Source organism: Triturus cristatus, chromosome 4_1, assembly GCF_964204655.1.
Source record: "Triturus cristatus chromosome 4_1, aTriCri1.1, whole genome shotgun sequence".
Classification (NCBI taxonomy): Eukaryota; Metazoa; Chordata; class Amphibia; order Caudata; family Salamandridae; genus Triturus; species Triturus cristatus.
This window is the reverse complement of record NC_140585.1, coordinates 1,112,292,044-1,112,313,839: the sequence shown is the minus strand read 5'-3', so window position 1 is coordinate 1,112,313,839 and position 21,796 is coordinate 1,112,292,044. Positions and strand designations below refer to the sequence as shown.

Genomic DNA, 21,796 nt, shown 5'->3' with positions numbered 1-21,796 from the left:
CTCTCTCTAATTTGAAGGTTCTTGTCTTTAATTGAAAAAAGTTATTTTTCGCTTGAATAACCCTAGGGTGTGCTTTTAAAGAATATCAGTTGCCCCTTTCTTTAGACCCAGGAATTATCTTTAGGCAGGACTAGCAGGGAAATTCTTATCCCACTTTCATCAGGTAGGTATTGATGAAAGCAAAATCCTGTCAAGTTTGAGGGAATACGTTAAGATGGGAATACTGACAAGAATATTTTTCAACAGTGAAGGAATACTCAGTTGGTGTGAATTGGGAGAATGAGACACATACTATTTAAACAGCTAGTAACCATACAAAACATGAGAGCTGCTCCGGATTTCTCCTGGTTCATACACTGAGAACAATCCCATGTTACCTAGCTGTGTGATGTGGAGCCCTGCCGTTACGTGGTTGACATGCACTGTTAAATGAAAAGGGAACTTAGAGTTTGCATATGGAGAGTAACCAACTTAATTGTACTAGGTATCAGTAGTCTGCACCTTGCCAGTATTCTGATGGAGAGTCTCTGTGCATAGCTATTGGTTTTTAATACTCATTAGTTGGTCTTAGTGTTCACTGGTTCTTGGCTCCAGAATCCATAGTATTCCTTATGCAACATGGTGGAGTCCTTAACTTCCTGTTTCCATCTTCTCAGGATCATGAGGATAATCAAATTTCTTCTTCCTGAAGATAGCCTCAGGACAGTAATCACTGCGCTCATTTTGTCTCGACTTGATTACTGTAACGGCCTTTATCTTAACATCCAAAAAAGACATCTTAACGACTACAGGCCGTGCAAAATGCAGCGGCCAGGGTCCTTTTGGGCACCCCAAGGTTTGTTTTGGTGAAGAAAGGACTTCAGAACCTCCACTGCCTCCCGGTGAAACAACGCGTGGAATTTAAGGCCCTTTGTACGGTCTTTAAGGCCCTTAAAGGATCTGGCACTGCTTACATGAGACCACACCTTCAATGGTATGTTCCCGGCAGAGCACTGGGCTCGGCCGAGGCAAAACAAATAAAAATTCCACTGGTCAAAACAGCCAGTTGGGGAGGGCAGGAATTTCTTCTGTTGTGCCGCAAAGGCCTGGAACGGCCTTCCCCTCCCCCTCAAAAGTGCAACCGAGCTCCTTTCGTTTAGAAGGGGGCCGAAAACCTGGCTTTTTTCCTAAATCAGTCATTCCTTCCAGTAATCTAAGTAGGCATCTCCCAGCGCCAGGACACCTTAGGGTAACAGTGCGCTTTAAAAGCTTTATTAACATTAACTTCAGTGTTCCCAAGACCCGAGGATACATTTTTCATGACTCAAACTAGGCTAATGTATGTTTCCTTAATGGCTGAGGTCCCAAGAAAATAAAATTATGCCTTTTTTCCCCTAAAAATGTACCAAACTGTGTTAGGGTTTTGAGCATGCATGAGTTGCCCTCACTTGACACCTCATGAACAGAGGTCTGCACTAAAATGGAACACTGCAGACACATCTCAAAGTCCCAGTGGTTACCTTATACAGCAGTAAATTCCCACTGAGATGCGGCCCTGGAGGTGGGCTCTGGGGCCTATAATGGCTCCATGGATAAAGAAGGTGTTTCAGTATCGACCATTGAATGAGGAACAAATATTCTGAAGATGAGCGCTTACCCCAGGACACTGGACCACAGGATCACCCATTAATTAGCATTTGATCCCAGGCATTCCCCTGTTTAAATAGGTTGTGTTCTTTCCCAAGATTGTTGCCCAATCTCGTGGGAATGCATGCACCTGTGCAAACACCTGAACGCAGTCAAGTTCCAGGACTGGCAAATATGGGTGACAGAGGGTAAAAAAGAGCCTCTCCATTCGGACGAAGTGTGTACATGACTCCGCTCACAAAGCATAGACCTGGGGGCATGCTATCCTCACCATGAAGGTGCTCAAACTAACAACAGCAGTGGCGATCCCGAGTGCGTGCCTCCAGATCCTAACATAAATCAACTGCTAGGATGTTAAAAACTAGTTCCCAGTTGCATATGCAACAGAAACCTTTACTTATTCCTCAACCAGAGAGGCTTTGAATTATGACTTACTATTACACCATCATCTTAAAGAAAGCCTAATCACTTGGTAGTAAAGGGAGCTGTCGGTCCTCAGTTTAAATTTACACATTTTGAAGAATAATATCGTCCAACTTCTACCCTACAATTTACTAATTGGGGCATTCCATTAGTCCACGCTGCGCTTCTATCGACATACAGAAGTCTTAAGTCACTCAGTCCTGGTGCTGAGGTAACTGTGCTGCAACCAGATGATTAAGAAATATGTGCGTTTTGAGAAGCTTCGAGAATGGTAGAAGATGCTTTTCCTCACAAATGGCCAATGGAAGAGCATTCTAAGCTTGAGAGGTGAATACAGAAAAAAGCGGGCATCAATGCTCGCTTTCCCAAATTTGAGAATATTAACAAGATGCTGAGTGCTGGAGCAAAGACAGCATCTGGGATTGTAAGAGGAGAAAAGAGTGGCCATGTAATCGTCACAAGGAAGGCTGTACAAGACCTTATAGCAAAAGTAGATTGCTTTGAACAGACACCATTTGCGTATGAGAAGTCTTTACTTTAGTGTGAACGATCCGCAGCTAATTGAGTGAAAACCATGTTTTACAAAACTAAAAGATGGTTTTCAACTTAGTAGTTTCTCTCTCACTTGCATATGTAACTACAAACTAAAAGAAATATCTGCGTTGCATCATCTGCTCATTGGACCTGCTCATACAACTAACGCTACCCTGCTGCTGTTCAGTTATTGTCCTTCGCGTGTGCTGCTTCTGCTACTATACTCATCCCCTCTTCATTCCCAGCACAGCTTTCTTTCTGTCTGGCAATGTAGTCATGGGTTATACGATTCCCACCTTCAAGATTGCAAAGAACACTGGTTGTACCTTTCATTATTCACCACCATCAAATAATATCACTAAATGTAGTGTCCACACGCCTCTTCAGCACACTCCTACAGTCCCGAAGGAAAGTACTGCTACTATGGCCAAACTTCAGTGGGGTGGGGGGGCACGCGTCCCCCCTCCCCAGGCCGATTTCGCCCCCGGAGACCCCATCCCCTAGCCATAAACAAATGGGGGAGGGGGTCGCGCTGCCCTCCTCCCCTCACCTATTTCGGCCCAGGGACGCCATCTCCCTGGGCCCAGCCTCTTGATTGTGGGTGCCATGGAGCCCACCCAGGGCACACAGGCACCTCCTGCGAAAACCAACATTGCTCTTACAGACATGGAGCTCCTAAAAACTCAGCTATATGTCTGTGAGAGCAATCCTTTCATCTGTTTCCCTACCCGATTGACAGCGGGCAGTGTACCAGACACAAACCCTGCTCTCAGCAAAGCAAGAGCAGTGTCACAGCTCTCGCGCGCTGAGAACGGAGTTTGTGTTTGCTCTGACTTGGCGGGAGCTGTCAAAGCTCCCACCAAGTCACAGCAAACAGCTATGTCCTAGGATGAGCACTCCAAGGCATAGCAAGAGCAGGCCCAGGGGAGGTGGCGTTCCCCAAGTCCATAAATGGCTCCAGGAGGGGGGCCGCGCTTTCCCCTCCTTAGTTATATCGTGGGCTGTCCCCAGGGAGATGGTGGTCCCTGGAGCCGTATATGGCCTGGGAGAGGGGGCTCCCCTCCTACTTCAAAATCTATTTTTGCACCCGGGGAGCCTGTGGTCTCTGGGGCGCCGGGGATCCATGCAGCCCTCCGCACTATATCTTTTTAGCCCTGGGGAGGTGGTGGTCCCCGGGGCACGGTGGTCAGAGTGTCCGCCTATATTATTATTTAATTATTTTGCCCCAGGGAGGTGGCGGTCCCCAGAGTGCGGGGGTCTGTGCGGCCTCTGCATTATTAGTGTGTGAGTCCTGGGGATGTGGTGGTCCCAGGGGCTTGAAATAGCCCAGGAGGGGAGTTTGTGCGCCCCCCCCACCTCCATTAATTGATTAAATTCCCGGGGAGGTAGTGGTCCCCAGGGCTTATTTGAGCCCATGGAGGGGGGGTCCGGATGGCTCCCCTCTAATATTTCAAATAAAGCCCCGGGGAAGTGGTATTCTCCGTGCCGGGGCTCCTAGTGCCTCAGGAGGGGGCCTCCGTGCGCCTCCTTCCTTTTTTTATTCAAATGCCCGAAACCTGGCCCAACCGAGCTCCTTTTTCGGGATTTATGTTTTTTAAATGCTTTTTTGGCCTGGCAGGGTCCCCACGACTAAATTTAGGGGGTCAGGGTATTCCCACCCTGCCCCCTTTTCTTTCTTTTTGCATTTGTTTGTAGCACTCGGCTGAAGACGAGTCCCAAGATGGCTGCCACCACTTCCCGGGTGAAGTGTTGGAAGCCAATCAGAACTCTGCAGATCTCTGCACAAGCTCATCATTATTCACTAGGTCTTCGCGATCCTAGATAAGCACATTTGGATTTTCTTTAATATCTAGAAAACTACTGAACTGATTTACACCAAATAAGTACAATCTGCAGACCAAAAGCTAGCTTTCTGCCAAATGTGGTGTAATTGTGATCAGCGGTTCGGGCTCCAACTGTGTCCAAAGAGACTATGGGAATTTATATAAGAAACAAACTTTTTCTTTTTTTTTTACACCCCCCGCTTGACGGCTCACCACAAAACTTTCAATGTGCAACAAGACTCACTAAGACACTTTATTTGTAAAGTTTCATGAAGATTCGTCAAGCAGCGCCAAAGATATAGGCAAGTCAACAAACGCTTTTTCGATGGAAACATGGTCCCAAATATATCTACCTACTGGCGACTGCCATTAAGATATAAAGATCTATATATATCTTGTCATCATAGCCCACTTCGGAGAGATGAATGATATTAATTTGACAATCATGCAAATGAAGATATTAACAAAATGTAGGGTAGTTACTGGTTAAGTTGATTTACTCTTAGAATATTCATAACCATTCATAGAGTTCCCATTTATTGCCTTGTGATGAATTAACAAGATGCAGTGTGTAATATGTGATGTTATAACCAAAAACATTTTAAATATTTTTATGCCGAAGCATTAAGTAGTTTTTACTGTATTGATGATGCAATGAGTATAAGTGTGAAGCAAACGGCACACATGTCATGTGACCAAGGCCGCGTGTGACGGCTGAAACGCATAATGGCTGATTAGGGTTTGCAAAATAAACTGACTTGAGATCAGCATTGTGTGCCTGCATCTATCCTTGCTAGAGAGTTGTGAGAGGATTGGTGTTGTCGAAGAGAGATATATACATATATATATATGAAACCAGGATCCCAAGAGAAGACCACGCCGGGTCAAGCAAGGGCACAGACTCCAGTGTAGATGCAAACAGGAAAGATTTATTGCATATTACATGTCAAAATGACGTGTTTCGACCGCAAGCCTGCGGCCTTGATCACATAACGCGCTGCAGTCAAAGACACAGTATATATAGGAAAAACAACCACACACACAGGTAGTGACTTTAATATTTCCATCAATAATTAACAGTGTTGCGTAATCCTTACGACATGCAGTGAATACACTGAGTCATCAGCCGATGACTAGGCATACGCCGTGAGGCAAGTCACATGCAGACATAAACAATAGACTTCCACTCCTGACATAAGGGTCCCGATAATTTTAACAACGTGGCATGAAGTGTTGAACAATAGTTTTATTGATAAAACTCTGGGGACATCGCCTGTGTAATAAAATACAAAAGGAACGCAGCCCCTCAAACAAATTTGGAATAAAACCAAGAATCGCGCAATAGGAGCTGAAAATGAAATGCAAGGAAATGCGTGAATAATCAAGCCTCAATGCTAAATGAATGCCGCTGCATCGATCTGGTTAAAGAAAGACATGAGTTCTCATGGAGAAGGTAATTGTGCCACAGTGACACTAGATATAGCTAATCCAGTGTACACAGGAAAGCTGGAAAAATCAAAAGAGAAGCCACTAATTGCGTTAAGCCACTAATGTGAGTGAAATACTAACTTTAAGTCATCTATTAAGTCGGCAATTGAAATAAAATCAAGCCTCCGTTCGATAGGTGCTGTTAAAACATGTAATTAATTATGTGCAGGGTCACTAGCTGCGTGTATCATAGAGGGAGATAAAAAGAGGGATCGGGAAGGCGGGGAAAGTGCTCGTATATCCTAGTGTAAGTAAATCACAATTAGTGCTACATAATAAGTGAATGACAAACTTGATTCTAATGAGTCCAAATGTGTGAATTTAAAAGTCGCGTGTATGTAGTGAAGAAATAAGTGCATTTAAACGACAACCAAACACAACAAGCAGCTATACAGACTCAAGAAATGGGGCGCAAGTGTGAAGGATAAAAACCAAAGGAAAGTCTGAGAAACCTAGACGCTGCACAATGTCTGCAGTGGGGCCTGGATATTGCGCTGCCACAAAATATTTACAATCATATGTCACCTTGGGTGAAAGCTGAATACATCAGCATAATAGCCTGGAATAATAATGATGAGTTACATAAGGACCAGGAGTGGCACAACAAGAGCAAATATTTGGACAGAAGTCCTAAAACTGATACAATTAATCAGAAGGGCTGTAGAGAGCACGGTGGTACTCAGGGTGAGAAAAGCAGTAACCTAGGCGGGTTGATAATGCAGTGGACCTATAGGAAATTGTGTAGGTCTTCATTCATATTGAGCCCTGCAGGGGCCTTGGTATTCAGTTCTAAAATATACCTAGACTCGAGTTGCCGGAGCTGCCTCTCTCTATTCCCACCCCTGTGGAGTGGTGGCACACAGTCTACGACAAAAGTACTTGAAGTGGTTCAAGTTGTTATCGTGGACTTCCTTGAAGTGTCTGGCAACAGGATACGTGGGATCACTGTTGACAATCGCCATCAAATGTTGTAGGATACGGAGATGTACCTGCAGTTTAGTGCTTCCCACGTACCTTCCAGGACATAGACTGCGTTTTCGGTTCTGCAGGTCAGTCTGTGTTTGATTACTATTGGTTCACTTCTAAACTTAGCTGGGACCTGACGCCCTGCAGCTGCTGCATTTGAAGAATCCCTTGATACCGGATAGCTAGTTGGTTTTGTTAGAGATTTCAGGACTACTTCTGACTATTACATCATGCATGGAATAGGCCCTTCTATGTGTGATGTCTGGTCATTGGGCTACCATGGGACCAAGGGTGGGGTCTGATTTAATGATGCCCCAATGTTTGTTAACAATCGACCTTCTGGCACGCTCTTCTATGTTATGCGTGCTGATCAGGCAAATGCTGAGCGCGCACATAGTGGACGGCTCAATCTGTGTATCAGTACTAACCGCATCAGTGGTCGGTCTACCTTGCAGCAATGTGTCCCTGTGTATAGCGTTGGCCTTACTAATGGCCACATTGATGTCCGTGTAGCCCCAGGCTCTGAATCTGTTGTATGTGTCCCCCTGACAGGAGACCAAGTCCTCATCAGAGCTGCAAATTCTGCGCAAGCGCAGCATTTCGCTATATGGAATGCTCGCGATGAGGTGCCTAGGATGAAAGCTGGAGGCATGTAGAGTGGAATTGCCAGTTGTGGATTTTCTGTGGAGGGTGGAAATCAATGTGCCATTGGAGACATACACTCTTGCATCTAGGAACTCCACCGAGTTCATGCTCATTCTGGCATTAAACTCTAAATTAAAGTCGTTAGTGTTGATCTCCGTTATGAAAGCTTGTGCATTCTCCATAGTGCCCCTCCAAACCACAAAGACATCATCTATGTGACATAGCCAACACTGGATGTTATTAGCCCAAGCATCAGAGTGTTTGACCAGGAGGACCCGCTCCTCCCCTTAGACCACATGTAAACATGCGTAGCTTGGGGAGAAGCAAGCCCCCATGGCAACGCCCCTGAGTTGCTGATACACTTTACTCTCAAACATAAAATAGTTGTGATACAGACACCATTCTATTAGGAACATGATAAGTTAATTGTGCTTGTAGCAAGTGATAGGTCTTTTGGCTAGGAAGTGTTGGCAAGCGGCTAGTCCATCCTGATGACAGATGCTAATATACAGCGATGTAATATCCAGGGACATCAAGACACAATCATCCGACCATGGAATGTTGTTGATTTTAAGCAGAAAGTCACTGGTGTCCCTGAGGTATGCAGGTAAGCTGGTGACAAGGTCTTGAAGAAAAAAGTCCACATATTTAGACATGTTCTCACATAAGCTTTTGCGTGCCGAGATGATCGGGCGTCCTGGTACTGGTGATGTGCCTTTGTGTACTTTATGGAGGAAGTATAGGACTGGGAGCACCAGAATTCATTGATGTGGAAATTCATCTCATCCTTGCTTAGGATCCCTTATGTCCTGTAGTGATTTAAACTTTACTTAAGCTCTTTGCCACTGTCAGCTACTTCCTTCATGTTAGCAATCCTGTAACCTGTGGTGTCGTTAAGATGTCTGTGGGCTTCCTTTATATACATGTCCCTGGGCCATAGGACAATGTTGCCACCTTTGTCCGATTTGTTGACAATGGTGTCATTTCTGCTCTGGAGTTTTTTTCATCAAGTCCTTATATTGCTTGTGTTTGAAATTACACCTGCCTGTGGCACGGTTTTTCCGCATGTGTAGACTTTTGAGCTCCTCAATGATTACATCGTTGTAAATGTCAATGTCGTCTCTGGGCATGGTGGGTGTAAAGGTAGAAGGCGGCTTGAATGGACTAGCTATATTACTTATGGTGTCAATGCCTTCTTTGTGCAATAGCTGTTGTGTAGAGACATTGTCATTAGAGGATGCCAGTTCCGCAAGTGTGCGGATGGTGGGAATGTCAGACACCAACAGGTTGCTATTCTTGGGCCCCATCGCGGTTGCACATGCTGGAGTGGGGTTGTTGGCATGCTTCTGCTTGAAAAATTTAATAAGTTTCAACTTCCGGATGAAGTTAAAGATGTCAATCCTGGTGGTGGTGTAATTAAAACTGCTCTCAGGGCAATGGGTCTGGCCCAGGGAAAGGAGTTTTGTTTCCGCTGTAGTGAGTAGCAGATCCGATAGGTTGATAACTGTTCTGGAGTTTTCTATTATTTGCATCTCCAGTTGCTTCTTCTGTTGTTTCCTTTTTGATTTACACCACTTTCTGCGTTTGCGTCTCCTGCAGTTGCGCCTGTGTTTGTTTTCTTTGGTAGTCGTGGACGCAATGTTTGTCGTCTGTCCAGGACTAAAAAATACAGCTCTTCTGCTATGGTGAAATTGCCAAGGTGCTGGTCATGTCTGTTCCTTGAGCCACTACCATCCTCCGAATCAGTGCCACTTTCTAGCACCGAACTCAGGTCGGATGTTGAGTCTGAATCCGCTCCCTCACAGGCTGTTAATGTTTCTGTTGTCTGTTTTTCAGGTTTAGCAGATTTGTTCAGTTTTTGTCTTTTGACAGAGTGGTACTTCTTAGCAAACAGGAAGATCTGTCCACATTCATAGTCCGCTTTGTCCCGTGCAATTAAGGACCTTGCGAGTTTTGATCGTTTTCTCGTGTTTCTTTAGTCTCGCCGAAATCTCATCACGGCCTTTGGCAATCTAATCTTTCTGTTCTAAGCTGTCAAGCTCGCTGTTGATTAGGTCGATTTCTTCTTGTGTTTGTGTGGTCAATTTCTGCATACTTGATAAGGATCATTACTAAGCGCATTGAGGCTTCAAGGTGGCTCTCCGTCCACTCCTTGAGCATGAGTGGGTTAGGATTGTCAAAGCTAGGCGCCAGCATGATTCTGAGCCCGCTCTGCACACGGCCAACATCACAGTATTTTTGCAGTGACTTGCATTCCCACCACTTGGTAAGTTTGATGCGCATACGTTTCTCCAGTTGTTTTAGTTTGGTTTTGATGTTGTCATTATTGGGAGCCCCCGCAGAGGCGGAGGCTCTCTGTTGGTTGTCGATACTTGGTAAATTGTCAAACAACGCTTCAGCAGCTGCTTCCCTCTCCCGCAGCGCTTGGTTTGACATGTTGGATTAAATGATATATATATATATATATCCAAAAGCTCTCTCCTAGGAAAGAATTGAGTCGCACTCCTCACGGTGACACTTTCATTTATTGAAATTTCAGCGCTGGCAAATCCTGACGCGTTTCTGTCAATCATTTGCCTTTTCTCAAAGGACGGCCACGGCATCCGAGAGCTAAAAACATCTAATTTATCCATCCCATCTACATATATCTATATCCATCCCCTTCCGGCTTATAAAAACTGCCCTGATAAGGCGGTGCAAAAGACATGTTGGTGAAAATATAGTAAAACCAAAGGGGATGATGGACGGAGTGTTGAACATTGCAAGCACTCACCCCCAGTCAACTGATCTGGGTTTAATCCATCACCGTTCTTTAGCCCACTCTGCCACCCCAGTTCAGACATGGCCATATGCAAATCAGTCTTACCCTGTGCCTCATGGGAACAGTCCAGCCCGAACTGCCAAGCCATGCCTTCCCTGGACCGGAAACAAGCTTCCTAGGACCGGTTTCTGGCATTTCAGCCGTCTTCAGCCAGGCTTGCTTGAATCCAGTGGCAAAGTGAGGAAGGGACTCGCGTCTGAGCATACCCTGCCAAATTATGGCGAACATAGCAAAACCAAAGGGGATGATGGACGGAGTGTTGAACATTGTAGGCACTCACCCCCAGTCAACTGATCTGGGTTTAATCCATCACCTTTCTTTAGCCCACTCTGCCACCCCAGTCCAGACATGGCCATATGCAAATCAGTCTGACCCTGTGCCTCATGGGAACGGACTGTTCCCATGAGGCACAGGGTCAGACTGATTTGCCAAGCCATGCCTTCCCTGGACCGGAAACAAGCTTCCTAGGACCGGTTTCTGGCATGAAGGATAAAAATCAATTGTTCTGTTTATTCGCACCATGTATAGTTAGCTCAATGTATCTATGACTGTAATTCTGATCAGATAAACACCTATTCATATGTTTTAGAAGAAGCATTTCTTTTGTTTCGTACTGCACGACAAAAAGGGCCGAAAACCATACTGTGGCCATCTTGGTTTGCGATAGACCATGTGTCAGATCACGTGGTTTCCTTTGCCTACCATCTTCATGATTTAGTTCGTACCAGCCCAGAGACAGGTTAATTGTATTTACGGCCGAGGCCCAAGGTCACATCTGCTGTAGGGAGTATTAAGCAAATTCCTTCAGGCCCTGGGACGAAAAGGGAGTCACCCTGCCGACCTCCTCTGTATAGATAGCAACCTTTTGTGTGAGACTGAAACTGAACACTGTATGAGCTCATCCAGGAGCCCATGGACTAACTGGTATTTATCCACTTGTAAGGCTTTGTATGCTGAATCTGTTATGTATATAAGTGTGGTTTTGTCAAGGCGCCAGCAGTCTTCCTCGGCGCACCTGATGGGTGAGGATCGATGAGGCTCCTCTATATAGAGTTTTGCTTTGGCCAATAAAACTTCTGAACCCTCTCCGTTGCCAACTGACTATTATTTGAAGGATATTGCGGGCCACTGGTAAGTGTGGCCCTTGGGATTTTTATTGAGTACTTCAGGCATTTCAGCCGTCTTCAGCCAGGCTTGCTTGAATCCAGTGGCAAAGTGAGCAAGGGACTCACGTCTGAGCATACCCTGCCAACTTATGGCGAACAAAGCAAAACCAAAGGGGATGATGGACGGAGTGTTGAACATTGCAAGCACTCACCCCCAGTCAACTGATCTGGGTTTAATCCATCACCGTTCTTTAGCCCACTCTGCCACCCCAGTTCAGACATGGCCATATGCAAATCAGTCTGACCCTGTGCCTCATGGGAACAGTCCAGCCCGAACTGCCAAGCCATGCCTTCCCTGGACCGGAAACAAGCTTCCGAGGACTGGTTTCTGGTGGCAGAGTGGGCTAAAGAAGGCTAAAAAAGATAGCAACAATTAATAGCGACGTGTGAAGGCGAAAGCGGCAGAGAAGCCAAAAGGCACACCGTTGCGAGGGAAGACTCTGAGCGAGCCCCCCACCACTTCTCCTGCAGATTGGGGATTGCTGGTCGGTGACCTCTAGGGGAGCTGAATATAGTATTCACATCTAGTTTGTGTTTAATGATCTGTGCATTACTGTACTTGGTTGTACTAATGCTTATTGTGTTGAAATGTCCTACATCCCTACTAGATTGTAACTATATTGGGCACTGCAAGAATTCTGGAACTGAAGGCATTTGTCAGTTGTTTGCCGTTCCTTGAGGCTGCCGGTGCAGTTGTAGGCCCTGTCTTTTTTATTAAAGGACTTGTTTTTATCTACTAAAGAAGACTTCCACTCTTTACTGGTGTTGTTGCTGGATTTATTCTCCTATCGCCTGTAGCTCGGTGGCACATTTTGGTACCATGAGTGGGGTCTGTTCAACCATTAAGACCCACCGACCTCAGCCTTCAAACTTGCGTTGAAGACACTTAATACACTTAGATTGGCAAATGTTAGGTTTTTTTCTTCTCATTTTTTTTTTAAAGTACTGTGTTCCCATTATTTCTACAGTTGGAACCTCTGCGCAGTTGTTGAGCGGTTGATGGTCACGGTTGTCATCTTGGCAACCAGTGTGGAATGCTTCACGTCCATCAAGGATCCCTTGGTTACTGCAAGTTGACGTCAGTTGTGAGACTTGCTACTTCTACACAGTGGTTTTGGCACGTGTCATTACTACAAAGCATCGCATTGAGGAATCCTCAAGTGTGAGTAGTGTCCAGCGTGTGATCTCACCCGGTCACGCGATGCTATGCGTCATTCCTGAAATACTGCAACGGATCCTTGCGCCTTGGTGAGAGTGTTTGAAGGGCTTGATCAATGTCCAACGTGCATGTCACCCCATCACGCTATGCTGTTTTACGTCAGCGGCCATTTTTGTTTACACTTTGGCTCTGAGATACATCAGTCGGGTTTCCGCCTCCTTTCCACATGCCAGCTTGTGAGGTAAATTTTGGCTGTGTGAGCATTGTGCTCCATGATTTGTAACCGGGCATTAAATGGAATCGGCCATTTGTTACTTACAGAACAAGTGAAAGAAAAGAAGAAGGAAAAATAAATAAAACTGGGGTGCATTTCAGATGCAGCGTGTGGTACCGCATGTTTATATATAGGAAATCTATTTGATAATTTCATTAACCTATTTCTTGGAGGGGAGAGTGACACCTTCAGTTCTTATTGATCATTTCTCATTTTGGTCTATTTTTGTTGCATTCTTATTGTCACCTTTTTGCTTCACATAATCACCATGGCAACCTGTCAAGGGGTGGTACAACCTCCTCCATTTCTACAGAAACCAGGAAAGTCAGACGTTAAATGGTGTGACTGGCTGAGGAATTCAGAAAATTATCTAACAGCAATCGGTGCCAATAGCTATTAACCAAGCACGAAAATGGCCCTTCTGTTCAGTCTCTTCAGAGCTGCGGGTCAGAGCGTCTTTGATAATTTAACCACTCATTCCTGTGCCTCTGGGAGATGACACCCCTTGGAATGTTTTCTTAGAAGCTAACGGAAGGATGAAAAAACAATATTCCGATGACTCAAGTGTTTTGTTGGAAAGGTTCAACCTTGCCATGTGTAAAGAAAAGTATTCAGAGACTGTGGAAGAGTATGTTGATACTGTGTGTTGGCAGCGAAGTATGATTTTGGGAACAGTGTTGCCAATTTGTGTTCTACTGTTTCTCTAAAACAAAAGACAAGAACGCCTCTTAACATGTCACAACCCAACATTAGCCGCGATGATTTGGGCGTGAATCTTACGGGCCATCGTAATATATCAGATTGAAGGCACACTAGCTTCTAATTGGACTATGGCGAGAGTATAATGGGACCAGCAATGATCTGACCTAGATAATGCAATGAGCAGGACAGTGAAGTAACGGACAATCTGCCATCCTAACAAATCGGAGAGTTAAATATCATCAAATATTATCATAAGACTTCAAAACAAATGCTGCCAATAAACACTGCCCTGACGAAGTTCTTAGTGAAAGAACGAAACGCTTTGGCTGCCATAGAATTGTGAAAATTCAAGAAAGAATAAAGAGAAATTTGGGAATCACATATAATATTGAATGGACATTCTCTCAATTATCAAGGTTACGGACTATAAGTAGTGGTGCAACACGCAGTGGGTTTAAAATTAGCAGAGATGATTGATGTAGCAAAAAGCAGAGAGGTCTATTATTACCTCTAAAGTTTTGGCAAACCATGGGGGGCAATCTCCAGTTAGCTGTGTACTTTAGGATGATGGGGTTTGTGCTGTGAGTAACAAATCATTTATGACCAAGAAAAGGGCACAAGTGCAAGGAGGACGTGGCCAGCAAGTGTGCTATCTGTGTCGTTCTATAAATCACATGGGTAACAATCCTACTTGTCCTGCCATTGGTAAGAAGTGCATTCGGTGTTACAAATTGGGGCATTTTCAAGGGGTGTGTAAAAGCACTTCAAGTGGCGGGAGTGGTGCCAGTAAAGTGAAAATTAGCAACATAAACACTAATGGTTGGCTTGATAGAACACAGGAATGTGTGGATAGATTTTCGAATGTGTTATTGACTGTAGATATGCCTGATGCACATAGTAGTAGTAGTTCTGAGAAACATTTTAACGGACCTTTGTATGAAGTGATTGTTGATGGAAGACGTCTCACTGGAATGGCAGATTCGGGGGCACCAGTCACAATTTTAGATGACTGTACTTACTATAAGTTGTGGCCCAAGTCATTTGTGCTGGCATATCCTGATATTTCACCTAAGCATTTGGGGATCAGGATATTGATCTGGGTTTTTTTCTGGGCCTCGTTAGAATGTTTGGGAAGGTTCACTGTCACAAAAATGTATGTTGCGATCCAAGGCTGAGACATTGTGGGCTGGAAGGATCTAGCCAAATTGGGGATCATTTTGTGTTCTAGTCATGATGTTCCTGTTGTATTCAGTGACATGCCAGTGTTTGTGAACCAGTTTTGTCAGTTGATTCACCTAGTAATATCATGGATCGTATGATTGTGCCATTTCCCAAAGTGTTTAAGGATCAAGTAAGTATGGTATAATGATTTGAGCATTCCATAAAATTAAAGAAGACTGTAGTACTAGTGGTGCACAAAGTTAGGCGAGTGCCATTGAATGTAAGACAGGGAGACCGTTTCAGTACTCAGTCAGAAATAACTTTATTTTGCCAACACAATGAAGGCATTAAAAGTATACTACAAATAAAACATTTATCGACATTGCATTAAGTTTAAAATACAAAGAATTAAAGCAAAATGACCACATGAGAATATGTTATTCCTACTGTATAATTAAAAGGAAGAAGTTCATATGCACACATAGTTATTGACACAATTCAATAAATTGATTCCTCTATTAAAAATAAAATTAGCCAGTATTGGGAAAAGGTATTCCGCGAGATAAGCACTATAGTAGATTTGGAGATAGCTCCCGACCCTGCCATGGCGCTGCTGGGCTATTCCAAAACACTACCGAAAGCGGCCCGCAGACTGGTGGACTTAGGTCTGTTTATGGCAAAGCGTAGAGTGGCAATTTGCTGGATGAGGGGACCTTTGCCTATAGTGTCACAGTGGTCACACAATGTCCTTTATTGCTGCACACAGTCGGAGAATTTCAGTGAACTGCTTTCTCCTCGGAGCAGGCCAAAGAACTTCTGGGGGCTATACACCACATACTTGAAAAGTAAAGGAGAGGGTCCACCTGAGGGGACAACAACAGAACCCGAAGTAGGCACTAACACTCCCGCTCCTTAGAGGACAGTGCAGATTCACGAACTCGGACTCACATAACCTGTAGGGAAAATAGTTGTGCCCAGATTGTTAGATGGGGCAGTAGACATGTGCAGGATGTTTATGATCATTGGCAATAATTGGCGGGAGGGAATGGGTACGGATAGGCAGCCAGACAAGGGTAACCTGGTCGACAACGGATGTACGACGTAAGAGTCCTGACAACGGCAGGTTGGGCTGACACCTCTTTGTTTGTTTGTTATAAATTTCATAATTGTCTTTGACTACTGGTGCGCAGCAGGCACGTACTACACATTAAAAAGTGCCGCAACCCTTAAACGTGACGCTGCCCTACCTCCGGGATGTGGGCTATGAAGCTGTGTGAAGTGCCTTATGTATGCAAGCCGCCGGCCCCAGGGTTGTAGGCGTATGGCTGTGTATTTCAGTGATACCTTTGACAATAAAACTGTTTAAAAAAAAATTAGCAGATTGAACGTCTTTTTTTGTGGGCAGATAAAAAAAAGGACGCCAAAGAAAGACCTGTAAAAGGGCCAGATAATAACTGCAGGTAGTAAAGGGCCACACGGCACTGTTTAAAATTCATTTTACGCATGAGGGGGAATTTACAGAAAAACAGGAAGTGCATATCGTTCTGAATAGATCGATCATCACATGTACAAAATGGGAGATTAGAGGTTACATAGATATTACGGGGAAAACCCAGCATCAAGGGTATGTAGTTAAACCGAAATCTCACCAAGATATATCTGTGCTGTAAATTAGTGACGAACGATAGATATATCGAATTCATATCCATTCGCAATATACTAGGGGCCGCCAGGTATGCTCCAACTGTCGACAGCTTAATATTTAGGGTCTCCCTTCTTGCCTGCAATCTAGATAGCAAAATAATTTTCAAGTCTTTCTTGGAAATAGACCAGCAGGTTGTAGGGTCTACAAAAAGATGGTGTAACCCAGCTGCTTTAAGAGTAGATTCGACATAGCGTAGCCAGCTGATATTACCCACCCCATCTAATTTCAAGACGTCCTTTACAATATCTCTTGTCAATGAAAGGGTGTCCTTTTGCCTTACTGAGTGCCACATTTAAAATTGGCACCACACAAATGTTATCAGTTATATAAGGGACTCTCGATTCCATATGACAGTTAAAATTGGAGCATGACTTCCCGGCACGCCTGAGAGTGGTGTTCGCCAACAAAACCTTGTTTTTCGACTCTGCTACTGAGGCTTGGACATGGACAACTGAAGAGCGCCATCTGCGGGCTGGCGGCCAGACATCGCCGATGAGGGGGGGCGGTGGCAGAACTGTCCAGCCCGCGCCTTTCGCCCCCCAACCGCAGTGCAACTGTCACCGCAGGCGTCGTGGACAGAGGCGGCCAGTGATGCTCTCTGGGGAATCTTCTGCCGGGAGGCGCTCTGGCTCCTCTGGCTGCCTGGAGTGCGGAGCTGCCTCACCCCAGTCCTCTCATCTTGATCTTCCAGATACTGACCTTTCACGTAGCCCGATGCTCTTGAGGGATCCTGCATGATCTCGTCCCTGCCTGCCGGGCCTGGCTCCGCAGCCGGGGACTGTGTCAAGTGTTGTCTTGTGTTTCTTTCTTATGATGATCTGGTTTATGAACATCCTGTCATGAGGAGGGGTCCTCCACGCTTCCCTACCTACAAGCGTTTTAGTTTGGTTTTGTTCCATTAGTTCGTTGTTGGGGCGACAGATGCTTCCGTTGTCGAAGTGGGGGGTGGGAGTGGGGAGGGGGAGGGTGGACCGATGTCCTCTGAAGTTGTAGTGTTTAGCCTTGGTTTTATTTTTTAAAATTTTAGTATATCAACGTTTACACAGGATCCAAACATGCACCCCGTTTTATGTTTCAGCAATCGCGGAATGGCACAGACTCTTATTAGCTGCACAGGACATGCTCTCATAGCATGCGAATGCTCCTGTCAGTTTCGGGCCCCCATGCGCAACTACACACCCCTATTATGCTACGTGTCATGAGCCAGGCAGCACCTACCATGATCACTGATACTGTGCCCAGGGCTTCTTTCCACGTACTGTCGTGGAACGTCAATGGCCTGTTGGATAGGCACAAGCGCACAGCAGTTCTCAGATATGCGCAGCTTCTCCACATAGATATTCTTATGCTTCAGGAAACGTACCTCTTGGGTAACTGCTGCCCCTTCTTGGCCCGCTATGGCTTCGATAGGGTGTGGCACTCCGGCTTCTCCAGGGGCTCGCGAGGGGTGGCTATCCTCCTGAGACGCACCCTGCCTTTTGTTCTTTCCCAAGTGTTCCATGATCCTCAAGGGTCGTCGGTGACAGTTTGTGGGTCGCTGGCTGGCTCCCCTCTCACTCTTATGTTGGTATATGCTCCCCCCTTGATGCTCACGTCCACACTGGCGCACACGGCGGCCCTGCTAAACAATACGCCCATGTGTAACATGGTTGTGGCGGGTGATTTTAATGCAGTTTTGGCACTGGCCCTTGATACGTCGGGTCCTCTGTCCGCTACCCGAACAGCGCGTGCGAAACAGCTGCAGAGTTGGTCGGAGTCCCTGGGACTTTGCGATGCATGGCGCACATGGCACCCCCGCACCACTCAATTCACTCATTTTTTTTTTGAAAAACGTTTTTTATTGGCATTTATATGGGAAAACATACACAGGCACAGGTGGTAACGCCATCAGCACAGAGATTTACATAGCAAGCGCGCTCAGTCGTAGCCTTCTGGACCTCACAGTCTTGTGGGCACCCAGGCCACCCAGCCCTATCCTGAGTAGGGCCACCGGTGGGTGTTCCCGGGAGCAGCCATTGTGCGTGTCCTGCCGGAGCGCGGCCTGATCACTGCGCCGCAGGGGCGCCGCGCAGTGTGTTTGGACCCTTGTGCGTAGTGTCGCGAAGGCGAGAGAAATGCAGCCAGTGGATAACTATGAACGAACTGGGGGCAAGGAACCATGGGGTTGGGAAGGGTGCACTATGTCGGCTATCAGGAATGTTTGTAGCTATGCGCTCGAGAGCTGGACCAGCGTGAGAGAGCAAGGACAGAAAAGGGGGGGGGGAAAGCCAGGGGGGCGCGGACGCCGGGAGGGGGGAGCGCGCCGGGGGGGCCGGGGCATCAGCCGCAGCCTATGAGGGGTCCGGTGGCAGAGCATGCGGCACCTGCCACTGCGAGGCACCGGGCGTTTGGACTGCCCGCGCCGCTCCCCGGGAGGGCTCTGCGGTCGCTGGCGCCCCCAGGGGATCTATCGGTTGAGTACTCGCTGCAGCCGCTGTTTCCTGCGTGAAGGAGTGCAATAACATGGCCCAGGGCATGGAGATCGGGTGTTTGCGCATCCCTCGGGCCTCCTCTGTTCTAAGTGCGGTTTCCTCCGCCTTGCCCCATTTCTTGACCGCCCCCACCCATGCCGCCGCCGGGGGCCCCCCCGGCGACTTCCAGTGCATACCGATGCATCGCTTAGCAAGGAGCAACATTAAGAAAGCGAACCTCCGTTCCACTTTCTGCGACATGTGACGGTCATGAATCCCCAGCGCACACGCCTCCCATGTGTCCAGGTCTCGGAACCCCGTGACCGCTTGTTGGGCAGTGTGAATTGTGTGCCAGTAACTGTGTAGTGTCGGACAGTCCCAGAACATGTGCTTGAACGAGGCCGCGGGCTCCAGACATCTAGGGCAGCAGAACGCCCCGTCAGGATAATATTTCTGCAGCTTTTCAGGTGTTAGGTACGCCCGGTGCAGAACATGCAGCTGTATGTTTTTAAACCGGTAATTGCGGGACACTTTTTTGGTGTATTCGAGGGCCCTAGCCCACTCCCTGTCGTGTAGGGGCCGCTGGAAATCATCCTCCCAGTGGTCCCGGAGGGTCGCTAACGTAGGACTCCGCAGGGCTCTCACCGCTTTGTATATCCACGTGACGAGATGGCGGCCGGGACCCATCTGCAGTATCGCGTGAATGACCGGGTGTGTGGGGGGCTCCGCCTCCATCCTTCCCCACTGCCTGTGGCAGTCCGTGAGAAGCTGCCGGTGCCGGAGGAACTGTCCCCTGGGCAGCTCGAAGTCTCCCGCCAGCGCCTCGAAGGATTGCAAACTGTCACCGGAGAACAGCATTCCCACCTCCGTTATCCCATGTGCCGTCCACGCCCGCAACATTTGTTCCGTGTAGTATGCCCGGCCCCTAGGGAGCCCCACCAACGGCAGCAGCGGGGAGTACAGGGGGGTGTCCCGGTGAAGGCGATGAACTCGTGCCAAGCAGGCGCGCGCCGTCATGACCTGAAGGGGCCGGGATACTGGCGGTGCTGCACCCGGCAGCAGCATGCGGTGGACGGCCGGGGTCGGGATCCGCCCCGCTTCCGTGATCAACTCCTCCTGAGCTCGGCCCGCCGTCCAACGCGACACCCACTGCAATTGGGCGGCAAGGAAATACGCCTCGAATGAGGGAGCCGCTAACCCGCCCTGATCCAGGGGCAGTTGCAGTTTCGCCAGGGCTATCCGCCGGCGACCGCTGCCCCAAATAAGGGTCCCGAGCAGAGTATCCAGCTCCCGGAACAGGGATCGCGGAGGAACCACCGGAAGATTGGAGAAGAGGTACAGCAGGCGCGGGACCAGGATCATTTTTGCCACGGCTATCCTTCCCGGCACTGCCAGGCGGAGACCCTTCCAGAAATGGACCTGGGAGCGGATGGTGCCCATCAGCGCGCGGTAATTCCCCTCATGCCACTCAATTCACTCATACCGCTGCGGCTCACCACACGCAAGCGCGCATAGATGCGATCTTTGTCCCTGCGCCTGACTGTTCTGCGATTCTAGATGTCCGCATTCTGCCCAGAGGCATTTCCGACCACTCTCCAATACTCCTCAGCACAGGGGCTCCCCCTCCTTCGGCTCGCCAAACATGGAGGATGAACGCCTGGTTCCTCCAAGATAATGACTTTAAAAAGGTGGTGGGGAGGGAGCTTAAACAATACTTCACCACTAATGAGGGCTCTGTAGCCTCCCCGGGCACCCTTTGGGAGGCAGGAAAGGCGACCATGAGGGGTATCGCTAAGGGGCAGCTAAAGATCCAGAGGCAGGCGCATTTACAGGAGATAACATCCAAGGAAGCGCAGGCACTCCACTTAGAACAGCTCCTATCCACATCAGAGGATGCCTCCCAAGCCCGGCAACCTGCCCACCTTCGGGATGACATTAGACGGCTCTCCCTAGACACGGCGAGGCACCTTTGGAGGTCTTCAGTGGCGATATTCTACCGGTGGGGGAATAAAAATGGCACGATCCTGCACAGATTGACCACATACCCCAGGGCGAATCGTATTATCCCAGAGGTGGCTGATGAGGATGGAGTGGTCCATCGTGCTCCTCTGGCGATGGCTAATACCTTCGCGGATTACTACCGGAGACTATACACAATGCAGGCCCCCGGGCTGTCACTCTCTGCCCTCCTTGAGCGGGGTGGGGTGAGTCTCCCTCAACTAGAAATGGCAGCTCAGAAAGACTTGGATCGCCCAATTTCCCTCAAAGAAATCGATGAAGCAATCACTCTCACCTCCTCGGGTAAGACCCCGGGTCCCGATGGCCTTCCCCAGGAGTATTACGCAGCATACCAAGACACGCTGGCGCCCCATTTGACCAGCTTATTCACTTAAGCCGTGAAGAAAGGTTCCTTCTCGCAGGAAAAGGACATCGCCACCATTGTGGTTCTTCCGAAATCCCAGCCCCCTTCCCGTAGATGTGCAGACTATCGTCCCATCTCTCTATCTCCCTCCTCAACACCGAAATTAAGTTGTTTGCCACCATTCTGGCTCAACGTTTGAAACCCTACATAACCCTGCTGGTCCATCCAGACCAATGTGGGTTCATGCCTCAGTGGGGAACCCCCCACTGCCTCCGGAGGCTGCAGCTGGCTTTGGCCCACCGCCATGTGCTCACTCCATACTTGGCACTCTTGTCCGTGGACTTCGAAAAAGCCTTTGATACGGTGGACTGGACGTATTTGCATGATGTGTTGGTCGAGATGGGGTTCGGGCCTCACTTTAGATCACTGGTCTGTGTCCTGTATGCCCACCCGAGTGCACGAGTGCTGGTCAACAGGGTGCTATCGGAGGC

At 47.6% G+C, this 21,796-nt stretch overlaps 1 protein-coding gene across 3 annotated transcripts in view; it reads left to right on the top strand.

The window, feature by feature from the left end:
• The window catches only part of DUS4L (dihydrouridine synthase 4 like), a 144,050-nt gene that overhangs the window by 55,240 nt on the left and 67,014 nt on the right, over positions 1-21,796 (top strand). The gene's annotated exons all lie outside the window — the stretch shown is intronic.